The 13,840-nt window shown below is 40.2% G+C and overlaps 1 protein-coding gene across 1 annotated transcript in view; it reads left to right on the top strand.

The window, feature by feature from the left end:
* The window catches only part of N (neurogenic locus Notch protein), a 247,721-nt gene that overhangs the window by 86,411 nt on the left and 147,470 nt on the right, over nucleotides 1-13,840 (top strand). The gene's annotated exons all lie outside the window — the stretch shown is intronic.

Below are 13,840 nucleotides of genomic sequence, written 5' to 3'. Positions count from 1 at the left end.
TGTTCGAATGATAGCTGCAACCGGATGACGGTTGTTTTGTAATCAGATGATGCTCCTCTCGAATATACGAGAATATACGATGAGCATTGATGCGAGAAGCGAACGTAATGCTCTCTGTAGAATGATTGTCATCCCAAATTGAAATGCATATGGTATTGGTTCAACCCCATAACGCAAATGATCCAAAACGATTATGTAAATAATTCCATCGAACGTCATTTGCTGATCTGAGCTGACAAACGAGCTGGAAACATAGTCATCGCTATCAGAGGTGGTACGAACATTGGTAAAACGTGGAAACCGAAGACGGTCTATTCCGTGGTGGAGGAAGTTTCGATTTAAAGCATTTGCAAGTCATACTTTTCTTAAATTGTTTTTCCTCTGAGCGCTGTATGTTTTATAGCCAATTTTCAAATAAATATAATCCTTTATTTGGGTGACAGTCATATGAATGCTCATCAGCTAGTGACGAATTTAACCATAAGGCAATCATCCAAAATTCGAAAGCATATTTTAAAGGGCTCGGGCAATGCAATAATCATTCGAAGTAATGCGGATGGCTTCAACAACAACCAGACATTTTGTAGGAAAATTAACCGGTTCGATTGAGAACTGCGCCGAATTCAATCTTCGATTTAAAAAAAATCGACGCTGTAACAGGAAAGCATTTCTGGTAGAGCTAGAATTTTGGCACATTTTTACGAGCAGAAGTTCCCACCGACTTCTTCTTCTTCTTCCTCTTCTTCGCCTCTCAAGCTTGTTGCATATCGCATATTAGCTTATAGCGTGCTCTCAACTTAGTGTTCTAGATGCACTTCCACAGTTATTAATTGAGAGCTTTCGATGCCTGTACCATTTTTGCATTGGTATAATTGTGTGGCAAGTCCAATCATAATTCTATGCCCAGGGAAGTCGACCGGACCGGAAATTGAACCCAGCCACCTCCAGCATGGTCTTGCTTTTTAGCTGCGCCTTTACCGACTGAGCTAAGGGAGGACGCTGTCGTTCTTTATTCGAAAGGAAAATATAGTTTACGATGGGTTGAAGAATAAGTGCTTTCTTTGCAAAGCCACGACGTACCGGCGAGGAGTATTCTTGCAGAAGTAGAAGAACCATTGACGTCTAGATGGGAATATCGTATGGCTTGTATTTCTTCCCGAAACTTTTCTGAATCATATGAATTCGAATTAATTATTTCAAAACCAACTAATGGAACTTGACACGAATAAGTCATTTAGTAGAGAAATACTGTATCAGGGCAAGATTCCTAACCGAGCTGGATTTTAGCATGGTAATGGGTTCTCACCTAAAAGGAGCATCAGCTTTTTCGACGTTGCGCGACGTTCTATTATTTGATTTACTGGATTTAGCCTGGAGTTTTTAACAAGCTTGAGGCGAGCTCTGGAAAACACTTGAAAGCTTTTTAGATTGTTCTTAATGTTTTGATAGTCATCTGAATTCGTCTTGAAAAAACCGTCAGAGCTTGAACACTGGAATGTATGAGGAATGAAATTATATGACTTCTACTACTACTGAACTTTGCGGTCTACAAATGCTATGAAAATGCCCTTGAATAAATATGAACATACTCTGAAAGCCTTTCTGCAAGACAAGATCTTCGAAGGGATTATGGCTACTTTACATACATACATACACATACTCTGAAAGCCTTTCAGACATGTTCTGGAATTTCTTTGTATTTATCGTGAAATTCGGATGAGTTTATCCTAAAAATCCATTCATCTATATCAACTCATGGGTCCAGCAAACTCCCTGCAGTTGTTCTGGAAATATTATGAACTTTAAGTCAACTGACCAAGGTCGGGAAGTCGTCAGAACACACTATGAGGGCGTAGAAAGTTTCCTGAGCATGACCCAGACGTATTCGATGGATTAGACCGATCTGGGTATTCTGGATTTGAATTTGACTTCGGAGTCACCATACACTTGACCTCAAACTATTTTTCTATAAATCTTCTAAACTTGAAGTAAGCTGGCCAAGAGCGGAAAAGCCATGTTATAGAATTGCATTTGACTCGGAAGCCATACATTTTCTTCAATAAAAGTCTTCTGAACATGTCCTTAAAGTCATCTGAATCTGTCCAACAAGCTCTCTACATTCACCCTGTAAATTTTCTGAACTTGAAGATAACTGACCAAGGTCTGGACGTTTTCACTATGAAGGTCATTTACCAAATTCTAGATGTGTAGTTGACCTGGAAACCATCTGTATCCACCCTGGAAGTCGGCCGAACATGCCTTGGAAGTCATCAGGATCTGTCCAGCAAGCTCCCTGCGAATGCGTTGTAAACATTACGAACTTGAGTTCAACTGAACAAGCTCACGAAGTCTTCTGAACACACCATGAAAGTCATTTACCTTGCTATTCTTGAAATGGATTTGACTTGGAAGACATCTGTATCTACTCAGAAAGCCTGCGGAACATGCTCTTGAAATGATCTGATCAGAGAGCTCTCTGTTCAGTCCGCATCGTGCTCTCTTGCCGTGCGGATCTATTTGCTTTTTGCTGAAGGAAGTGTTACTACTACCTAAAGCTACAACAAATTTAAACAGCACTTTTCAGTGCTCAACCTGTAAAAATTTTCTACCTTGTTCAACTCTTATTCCTCTTCGATCCTTGTTTGGACCCTACCCGAGGTAATCCTTCTTGGATATCGATTTGGAAAATTCCTCTTCGATCCTTCAGATTCTTATAGTAATCTGCTTGGAAGTCGATTTGGATAAAAATTTACTGCCGCCATGGCGCCTAAACGCAAAAGAAAGGGGCAAACTCTTGACCCCCCTTCTGATGAAATTAATTTGAGTAATCAATTTGATTTGCTCACGGATGATGAGAATGATCCATCATCCAAGAAAAATTCTAGTAAACTTTCCCGGCTTAATGCCAAGAAGGAAAAGATTCCCCCTATTGTGATAACCACTACCGATTTCCATGCTCTTCGCATGGAACTTTTGAATTTCGTGAAAGTTAAGTTTTCACTACAAATTGGACGTCGGGGTGAATGCCGTGTATTGGCTGAAACCTTGGACGGATTTAAATGTCTTCTCAAGTATCTTACTGAGAAGAAGCACAAATTTTTTACTTACGACACCAAAACTGAACGTGTGTTCAAGGTTGTCATGAAAGGACTGCCCAGTGGTGAATCCCTGGATCAGATCAAAGATGAACTGGCAAAATTACTTGGAGTTGTGCCACTCCAAGTAATCAAAATGAAAATGAAATCCCGTCCTGGCGATTCGCGCAACGGGATTTCTAATGATTTTTATTTAGTTCACTTCAAGTCTAGTGAACTAAACAACCTTAAGGCCTTAGAAAAAGCTAGCCTTATGCTCCATGTCCGAGTGAAGTGGGAACACTTCAGGAAGACTGGAGGAAATTTCCAAAACCTCACCCAGTGCCGTAAGTGCCAGGGATGGGGTCACGGAACTAAAAATTGCTACATGCCAGCTAAATGCATGAATTGTGGTGATTCCTCTCACGCAAAGGACGACTGTCCTGTGAAGGAAGATCCTAAGAAATTTAAATGTTCAAATTGTGGTGAAAACCACAAATCCAATTTTTGGGAATGTAAGACTCGCAAAGCGATCCTACAATCTCGTTCTAACCGTCAGGTAGGAAACGCTCCACGTTTCCGACCAGGTACAAATTCCTCTGCTGTTAACAACGGTCAGCGAGGAACAAATTCTACATTCGTACCCGTAGGTACAAATATCTCCCCTGCTTCAAATGTTTCATCTGTACCTACTCCCCTCGCTGCTAACAATGTTCAGCGAGTTAATGGAGCTACCTATGCTGCTATTGCAGCGGGTAGAAATCAAAATACTAACCAACGTTCTAATGGAAATTTTGACAATTTTGACTTAGGAAGCATTACTGCCCCCAAAATGGAATTTTTACAGAATTCATTAATTGACATGATTTCTGATATGCTTAAATCTAACTCCATGTTTGATGCTATTCAAACTGGAGTAAAATTTGCAAATAATATTGTCATGACTTTAAAATTCAGTAATGGATTTTAAAGCATTAAATATTGTAAATTGGAATGCTCGATCTCTTAAAGATAATGAAGACGAGCTATTTAACTTTTTAAGAGTTCATAACGTGCATATTGCCGTTATAACTGAAACGTTCCTTAAACCTGCCCATAAGGTTAAGAAGGACGCAAATTACTTGATTTATAGAAATGATCGTCTTGATGGACCCTGTGGTGGCGTTGCCATCATTATTCATAGACGAATCAAACATAAAATTCTTTCTTCATTTGAAACCAAAGTTTTTGAAACTTTGGGGGTTTCTGTTGAAACAAAATTTGGACAACTTACGTTTATAGCTGCCTATTTGCCATTCCAATGCGTAGGCCAGCAAAAGAATTTTCTCAAGGGTGACCTCCAGAAACTTACCCGTCATAGGTCTAAATTCTTCATTATTGGTGATTTTAATGCAAAACACCGCTCATGGAATAATGCTCAAAGCAATTCCAATGGTAATATTCTGTTTGATGATTGTTCTGCAGGTTATTACACTATTCAATATCCAAACAGCCCAACATGCTTTTCTTCTGCAAGAAATCCCTCCACTATTGATTTGGTCTTAACTGATTCATGTCAACTTTGTAGCCAATTGGTTACCCATGCTGACTTCGGTTCTGATCACCTTCCAGTAACTTTTGAAATATCCCAAGAAATAATTTGTAATCCCAACAGCTCTACTTTCAATTACCATAGAGCTGATTGGGAGCAGTATCGAACATTTATGGAATATAACTTCGATCCAAACATTCCTTTGCAAACCAAAGATGAAATTAATTATGCTCTTGAATCTCTGACTACTTCTATAGTTGAAGCAAGAGCTGCCTCAGTACCAAAATGCGAGGTTAAATTCGATTCAATTATAATAGACGATGATCTTCAGCTCTTGATCCGTCTTAAAAATGTCCGTAGGAGACAATATCAAAGAACACGCGATCCTGCCATGAAAGTTATCTGGCGGGATTTGCAAAAACAAATTAAAAAGCGATTCTCTGCCCTGAGGAACAAAACTTTTGAAAATAATATTTCTAAATTAGACCCGAGTTCCAAACCCTTTTGGAAACTCACAAAAATTTTGAAAAAACCTCAAAAGCCTATTCCAGCGCTTAAAGAAGGTGGTAAAATTTTGATCACAAATTTGGAAAAAGCTCAGAAACTTGCTAAGCAATTCGAGAGTTCCCATAATTTCAGTTTGGGTCTTACTAGTCCTATTGAGAATCAGGTTGCTCGGGATTTTCTGAATATTTTCTCTCGGGAAAATATTTTTGATGATTCCTGGGGGACTGATTTGGACGAAGTAAGGTCTATAACTAAAAATTTTCAAAATATGAAAGCTCCAGGTGATGATGGAATTTTCTATATCCTCATCAAAAAACTCCCAGAGAGTACCTTGTCTTTCTTGGTAAAATTATTTAACAGATGTTTCCATTTGGCATACTTTCCTGATAAATGGAAAAATGCAAAAGTTGTTCCAATTTTGAAGCCGGATAAAAATCCAGCTGAAGCTTCTAGCTACCGTCCAATAAGTTTGCTTTCTTCAATAAGTAAACTTTTTGAAAAGATAATTTTGAATAGAATGATGCTTCACATCAATACGAACTCAATTTTTGCAGATGAGCAGTTTGGATTTCGCCATGGGCATTCAACTACTCATCAACTCTTAAGAGTTAACAATTTAATTCGTTCAAACAAATCTGAAGGCCACTCAACTGGAGTTGCTCTTCTAGACATAGAAAAAGCATTCGACAGTGTTTGGCATGAAGGTTTGATTGCTAAATTGAAAAAGTTTAATTTTCCACTTTATATTATGAAATTAGTTCAAAATTATTTAACTGACAGAACTCTTCAAGTAAATTATCAAAATTCCAAATCTAATCGACTACCTGTTAGGGCAGGAGTTCCTCAGGGTAGCATTCTTGGGCCTATATTGTATAACATTTTCACTTCGGACCTCCCTGATTTGCCTCAGGGTTGCCACAAATCTTTGTTCGCTGATGACACAGGCATTTCCGCTAAAGGAAGAAGTCTTCGTGTTATTTGCAGCAGACTGCAGAAAAGTTTAGATATTTTCTCTTCTTATTTACAAAAATGGAAGATTTCTCCCAACGCTTCCAAAACTCAACTTATAATATTTCCACATAAGCCTAGAGCTTCGTTTTTGAAACCTAGTAGTAGTCACATAGTCACTATGAACGGAGTTCCAATTTCCTGGTCAAACCAAGTGAAATATCTTGGATTAATACTTGACCAAAAATTAACTTTTAAAGATCACATTGAGGGCATGCAAGCCAAATGTAACAAATATATTAAATGTTTGTATCCTCTTATAAACAGGAAATCCAAACTTTGCCTGACGAATAAACTTCTAATATTTAAACAAGTTTTTAGACCAGCCATGCTTTACGCTGTGCCAATATGGTCTAGTTGCTGCACTACCAGGAAAAAAGTACTTCAAAGGATTCAGAACAAAATTCTGAAAATGATTTTGAAGTTGCCTCCCTGGTACAGTACAACCGAAGTACATAGAATTTCGAATGTTGAGACTTTAGCACAAATGTCCAACAAAATAATTAATAATTTCAGGCAAAAATCGTTGCAATCCTCAATTGCAACGATTAATTCCCTTTATACTTAGATAAGATTTAGTTTTAGTTTTTAGTTTTAAGATATTAATTGTTATAATGACATGCAGGTTAAAAAACCTGTTTAAAATACTGAATTGCCAAGACATGAACAATGTAAAAACACTTAGATATATATCATAACAATTAAGGCTGGTACGTTACTGCAGTAACTGGAGCACCTAGGTTAAAATGAAATGTAATTTATTTTGAATTTGGAACAAATAAAGAGTTAAAAAAAAAAAAAAAAAGAGAGCTCTCTGTTTTAAACTTAAAGTCAGCTGAGCAAGGCAGGGAACACTATGAAAGCCATCTACCAAATTCGATAATTGGATTTGACCTGGTAACCATCTGTATCTACCCTGGTAGTCTGTCGAACATGCCCTTGAAGTCATGCCCTTGTAAATGTTAGGAACTTGAAGTCAACTGAACAAGCTGAGGAAGCCTTCTGAATACACGATGAAAGTAATTTACCTTGCAATTCTAGAGGTTAATATTACTTGGAAATCATCTGTATTGGCTCAGGAAGCTTTAGTAGATGTCTGCTGAATATGTTCTTGTAGTCACCTGGAGTTGTGCAGAAAGCTCTTTAAATTTCTCTGTAAACCATCTGAACTTAGAACCAACTGACCAAGGTCTAAAACTCTTCTGAAGATGCTATGAAAGCCATTTACCGGGCAATTCTGGAATTGTACTTAAATTTAAATCGCCTGCATCTACTTAGCAAGCCTTGGATGTATACTGTATGCTCTGTGCAATTGTCCTGTAAATCTTCTGAACTGGAAGACAAGTCATTCTGAACCAAGGAAGTCTTCGGAACACAGCCATTTACCTGGAAAGTGTCCTGCATCTGAAATGAAACAAGAAATCTAGTCTTTTTAAACAGACCTGGTTGTCCTAGAGCAAGCCTAGAGTCTGGAGCTTGATTTCAACTGTAAGTCATCTGAACATGCATTCGAAGTCCTTTGAACAAGTGCTGAAAGCCTCTTCTGGATTCATTCGGATTACAGTTTAGAATGCTTTTGGATTTACTGACCCGAAAGTCGTATAGGCATGTCTTAGAAGTCCTTTTATGAAGCCCTGGAAGCCTTTTCTGGCGCAGTTTGAACATGTCTTAGAAGTCCTTACCACCACCGGAGTCCATACTTTGAACAGATTTAGCCTGGAAGCCGTTAGAAATTTACCAGGATGACAATCACTTGGAAGTGCACTTGATTTCAACTGTAAGTCATTTGAACATGCATTCGAAGCCCTTTGAACAAGCTCTAATAGCCTCTTCTGGATCTATCCTAAAAGTCGTTTTAGGATGTAGACTAGACATTTATGGATTTATCATGAGCCGCAGAATGAACATGTCTTAGAAGTCATTTGTACTTGTTAAGCCTGAAACCTCTCTGAAATTGACCTGGATTTTAACTGTAATTCATCTGAACATGCATTCGAACAAACCTTGAAAGCCTCTTCTGGATTTATTCTGAGCCGCAGTTTGAGCATGTCTTAGAAGTCATTAGTTCTTAACCGCTGGAGTCCATGTTTTGAAAATATTTAGTGTGGAAGCACTCAGAATTTGGCTCGAATGGCAATCACCTGGAAGCGTTCTTGATTTCAACTGTAAGTCATTTGAACATCCCAAGTAACAATTTTGGTTTTATGAAGGTTATGTAGACCATGATTTGGACTTGTAGAATGCTATAAAACCTCTATAAAGCTTGCAATGTTACTTGGGGTGCATTCGAAGCCCTTTGAACAAACCCTGATAGCCTCTTTTGGATTAATCCTGAGCAATACAGTTTGGAAATCGTTTGGATTTACTGACCCGAAAGTCGTATGAGCATGTCTTAAAGGCCTTTGTAGTTCATTGCAGGAAACTTTACTTGACATGCTTTGAAAATTCTCTATGTTTAATTTGAAAGCCTTCTGAAACTGACCAGGATGTCAACCCCCTGGATGCTCTCTTGATTCTTGATCTGAACATGCATTAGAACTCCTCTTCTGGATTTATCCTGAGCCGCAGTTTTGAACATGTCTTAGAAGTAAATACTTTGTAGCCTGGAAGCAATGGAGTTATCCTGAGTCGCAGAATGAACATGTCTTAGAAGTCATTTGTACTTGTTAAGCCTGAAACCTCTCTGAGATTGACCTGGAAGTCAACCAGCTGGATGTCCGCTTTATTTCAACTGTAATTCGTCTGAAAGTCCATTCGAACAAACCCTGAAAGCCTCTTCTGGATTTATCCTAATCCACAGCTTGAACAGGTCTTAGAAGTCCTCAATGGCGTCACCCTAACCTCAATCTACCTGTCCAATAACTCTCTAAACGTACTCAAACAAATAAATATTAGTTCCAATTGATACAAATCAGTGGAACTAGAAGACCTTGTGCCCAAATAACGTTTTCAAATTTGTTGTAAAAAGTGAGGTTACGCGACGCCACTGGAAGTCCTCCGTACTTAACCGCTGGTGTCCATACTTTGAAAATATTTAGTCTGGAAGCCCTCAGAAGTTGGCTTGGATGTCAATCACCTGGAAGCGCTCTTGAGTTCAACTGTAAGTCATTTGAACATGCAGTCGAAGCCCTTTGAACAAACCCTGATAGCCTCTTCTGGATTAATCCTGAGCAATACAGTTTGGAAATCGTTTGGATTTACTGACCTAAAAGTCGTATGAGCATGTCTTAAAGGCCTTTGTAGTTCATTGCAGGAAACTTTACTTGACATGCTTTGAAAATTCTCTATGTTTAATTTGAAAGCCTTCTGAAACTGACCAGGATGTCAACCACCTGGATGCTCTCTTGATCCTTGATCTGAACATGCATTAGAACTCCTCTTCTGGATTTATCCTGAGCCGCAGTTTGAACATGTCTTAGAAGTAAATACTTAGTAGCCTGGAAGCAATGGAGTTATCCTGAGTAGCAGAATGAACATGTCTTGGAAGTCATTTCTACCTGGTAAGCCTGTAACCTCTCTGAGATTAACCTGGAAGTCAACCAGCTGGATGTCCTCTTTATTTCAACTGTAATTCGTCTGAACGTGCATTCGAACAAACCCTGAAAGCCTCTTCTGGATTTATCCTAATCCACATCTTGAACAGGTTTTAGAAGTCCTCAATAGCGTCGCACTAACCTCAATCTACCTGTCCAATAACTCTATAAACGTACCCAAACAAATAAATATTGGTTCCAATGGATACAAATCAGAACCTTGTGCCTAAATAACGTTTTCACATTTGTTGTAAAAAGTGAGGTTACGCGACGCCACTGGAAATAATTCGTACTTAGCCGCTGGTGTCCAGACTTCGAAAATATTTAGTCTGGAATCCCTCAGAAGTTGGCTTGGATGCCAATCCCCTGGAAGCACTCTTGAGTTCAACTGCAAGTCATTTGAACATGCATGTGAAACCCTTTGCACAAACCCTGATAGCCTCTTTTGGATCTAACCTACAAGTCGTTTGAGCAAGTCCTTTGGACTTGATCGCAGAAATACATCTGAGTAAATATTTTTTGAATCTACTTGACATACCTTGGACCTTTAGCTCTGGAAATCCCCTGGAGCTGCCAAGCTTGATTTCAACAGTTTCAAGTTGATTAATCTACAATGCGGGCAATGGGGTCTACAATCTTTCATCACCACCTTGTCCAAAAGGTTTCGGAGGGTCGCCGAGATCAGTGGATCAGTGGATCAGAGCAAAATTCCTCGCTCTAGCTTCTTATGCGTTTGTTGACTAATGTAGTGTTTACATCTGGGCGGATTTGCTGGCGCTAGTACACTAGCACTGTGCAACACAGTAGCCAGCATAATGTAAACAGGGCATCTGCGTCTACCAGCATGAGCAGGAGCAATAAAAGTTTGTGCTATCAGGTTGAGCTGGTGAGCTTGTGAACTAGCATAAATGTAAACAGCCCATAAACGGAGCAACACAGTAGCCAGCATAATGTAAACAGGGCATCAACGTCTACTAGCATGAGATTTCAGTTGGTTTAGTCGGTAGAGCTGGTGAGCTAGTGAACTAGCATAAGTGTAAACAGCCCATAAACGGAGCCGCATACGTTTGTTAGCTCTTCTCGTCGCTTGTAAGCGATACGAATGGAGTGCTTACATCTGTGTGGATTTGCTAGCGCTAGTGTACTAGCCAACCAGCACGAATTCCAGTTGCTCCTGAAATCTCACGCTGGTAAAGGCTGATGCACTGTATACATTATGCTGGCTACTTTTTTGAACAGTGTCAGCACTAGAGGTGAGCAAAACAGCTCATCTGACTGAGCGAATCAGATCCGTCCAGCTCAATAAGCGAGCTGATTCTTTTGAACAGCTCTTCAGCTCACATTGAAACTATAGAAATTTTGACACAAATAGCTTACAACATTGCTCTACTTTTCAATTGAAAACGCCACTAACGCATCAACTGAACAACCACCGCGTAAACCAAAATGCACGCAAAATGACCATATCAGTAAAAGCAAAAAATGTAACCGAGAGAGCTATACCTATATCATACGCGATGATAGATTTGACACCTCGGCTCAGATTCGGTTCCGGAGCAGAATCGTGAAGAATCGAGAAAAAAGGGCCCAAGGGCTGGACGGATCCGAGAGCTGTCATCCTGAACAGCTCCCAGTGAATCATTCGGGTCGATGATTCAGATCCGGAGCTGAGCTGTGAGGTGGAGAGCTGCATTTCGCTGTTCGGTTATCTGCTTTTGTGCGAAAAGTCGACGAACAGAATCTGTCAATGTTACTTAGGATCTAATGCAGCTTGAAATACATTGGATAATATCAGTAGACATTTAACATCTCCCATAAAGTCGCTTGGAAGTTTGCATTTACCGTTGATCCTATCGATCATATGTTGTATTAAGCGCGCATCTTGGTTAACGCGGTGGCTGTTCAATGCGTAAGTGGAGTGTGGAGTCCTTCATTTATAAAGTTCCTCTATAAGTGACGGATTGAATGTTTTAGACTTGTTATATCAGTGAGCTGATGAGCTGCGGTTCCTAAAAATTAAACCGCGGGTTATCAGCTCACTTTAGTGAATCGACTATTTAGAACAGCTCGGGAGCGGATCGCACATCTCTAGTTAGTACACTAGCACTAGCAAATCCGCGCGGATGTAAACCCCCCTTAATCAACGCATAGACTTCTCTGAATGCCCAAGTATTAGAGCTGAACTTTGGGTAATTTCTAAGTGTAAGAAACATCAGGTACGGTGGCCAACAGATAAATTTTTACGACGTGCTGAAGAATAAGTGCTTTTAAAAGGATTTCCGCCAAGGAGGAGGTCCTCGGGGATCGTCCGGAACCGCCTACTGCGAAGCTTATCTTATAGCGAATTTGTGTTTGATTCAGTTACAACCTGGATCGGGCATCAAGATTGGTTCTTCTTGTTGCCCTTCAAACGTCAGTGTTAACGTTTGTTTTTGTAACCTGGCTCGGGTTGAGGTTCACACTGACAATAAGTTCGGGTTCGCACAGGTTGGAACTGGTTCCAACCTGGATAATAAACAAATTGCCTGGCTTGCTTAGCTGGCCTTCTTTGGTGATGTTTCTCATCTGACTCAAGCGAAGCTGGTTCCATCAACAGTTTCGAACCGTTTTGACGTAGGAATACGTCTGTGATTTCTATATGGGGGTACACTTTGTGAAAACCCAAAATAGAACATGTAACAAAATTATGAAAGATTTTGAACGTTAATAACTCAGCTGCCTCTGGACCAATTTCAATCATTTTATCACCAATCGATCTGAAATATTCCTACACATCTGCTAAAGTTAGGACTTTATCATTTTTCAAAATATCACTATTGAAAATTTCACGAATGTACAACTGTTGCTATGATAATTAAAATTATAACCGATTGCCTGCGAACAGCGATTTCTCTAACACAGATTTCAAAGTTGAATTCCATCCGGTATCACCAAACGACGTTTATTCAGTTACCGTGTGGTGAGTGGTGGTGCTCTCCAGTTCACAAAGAAAGGCTGCCTGCCAGCAGCGAGCTGCAGCCTACATAACAATCTATAAAAGGAGGAAGAAGGCGCACAGTTATCGATCGGAATCAGTCTTCGTGAGTCGCTGTGAGCCTTCTATGTCAAGCGCGTTATACGAGAGAGAACCCCGCTCAAATTCCTATTCCTAAACAAAACACAAGCTTCTACTGCAGTTACCAAATAAGATTTATTATATAAGACCACGTAGTCCTACGTCACCATTGCGTACAACCCCATAGGGCTGTCCCTTGCAGTTTTTGTTTTTTTTTTTTCAAATACGACCGTAGAATTTGAGTAAGTAGACTTCTTCTCCGTCCGAGAAACCACCAGCTTTATCGAGCTCAACTCGACAAACTTCCTTTGCACAACTGAAATCCCATAATAGACCACACTGCAGCACTACATCCGAGAAATATCCACCCCTCTTCAGACATCCAAGGTCCAACGTTTCTCGATCCGTGACATCATCGGCTGCCTGCGCCGCGCCGATGTTCCGAGCTGGCTCGCGCTGAGAACTAATCAAAATTCATAACGAACGATCGACCGACCCGGCAACGACGACGACGACGACGTGGTACGTGTCCAATATGCAACAAGCAACTATACTACACCGAAGAAATGTCCAATTGTCGTCTCGCGGCTACACGGACCCAATCGGTAACCCCAATGGGTCGGTCCAGCAGCAGGAGCAGCAGCAACCCGATCGAAAAGACCATATCGATAAATTATTTAAATTAGCCATTGGCAGAAGCGCACAACAAACAATAACACACAACCTGGCCGGACCCGACCGTGCAGGGCGACGAGAGGGCCCAACCGCGAACCCAAATTGGAGAGACGGACGACAACCTCGAACAACAAGTTCGAAAAGGCGGAGCAGCAGCAGACAAAAACTGTTTATGAATAATTTTTCGAAACCCGAAAGGGAACGACGACGACGACGACGACGGGAAGAAACGAGCGATTCTTCTTTTTTTAGCATACAATGGATTCCGAAGTTGCGCTTTTTTGTTTCGTTTGTCTTCCTTTCGGAGGTTGTTTTCTGGTTTTTGAAGGTAGAGGGCAAACACAAAATTGTGGAGGAATCTTCGAAGAATCGATCCGGGGAAATGTGCTACCGGATTGCGCGTCGTCCGCGCCGTAGTGTTTGGACATTCTGTCATTGTAGAATTTTTTTTTCTCCG

Source organism: Ochlerotatus camptorhynchus, unplaced genomic scaffold (assembly GCF_037179485.1).
Source record: "Ochlerotatus camptorhynchus isolate MF236.1 unplaced genomic scaffold, CSIRO-AGI_Acam_v1.1 ptg000094l, whole genome shotgun sequence".
In the NCBI taxonomy this organism is placed as follows: domain Eukaryota; kingdom Metazoa; phylum Arthropoda; class Insecta; order Diptera; family Culicidae; genus Ochlerotatus; species Ochlerotatus camptorhynchus.
Note: the sequence above shows the minus strand (reverse complement) of the source record. Positions and strands in the feature narration are given on the sequence as shown.